Below are 339 nucleotides of genomic sequence, written 5' to 3'. Positions count from 1 at the left end.
CCCCCCGAGAGCTTGAAACTGGGCAAAACCCCCGCAGAAGATGAGCAACAACCCAGGGCAGGGGAGAAGGGGTGTCCCATCGTGTCCCCCTCCAGCACTGGTGTCTTTGTGCTCTCTCCTGGGTCCTCTCCAAGGATCTAGTTAAGAATTGGGGTGGGGGACATCAGAGATCTGCTGGAGGAAGCTCATCCTGGGCAGCTGGCATCCCTGGAGCATCCCTGGACATTGGGTTGGATGGAATTTGCTGGGAAGAGCCCTTTATCAGGACCATCTGGTTGAGTTGTCCCCAAATCCTGGCTGCTGGGTGGGGTTTGCAGCAGGGCTCCGCCGCAACCTCTT

Source organism: Cariama cristata, unplaced genomic scaffold (genome assembly GCF_000690535.1).
Source record: "Cariama cristata isolate BGI_N322 unplaced genomic scaffold, ASM69053v1 scaffold2462, whole genome shotgun sequence".
In the NCBI taxonomy this organism is placed as follows: domain Eukaryota; kingdom Metazoa; phylum Chordata; class Aves; order Cariamiformes; family Cariamidae; genus Cariama; species Cariama cristata.
Note: the sequence above shows the minus strand (reverse complement) of the source record.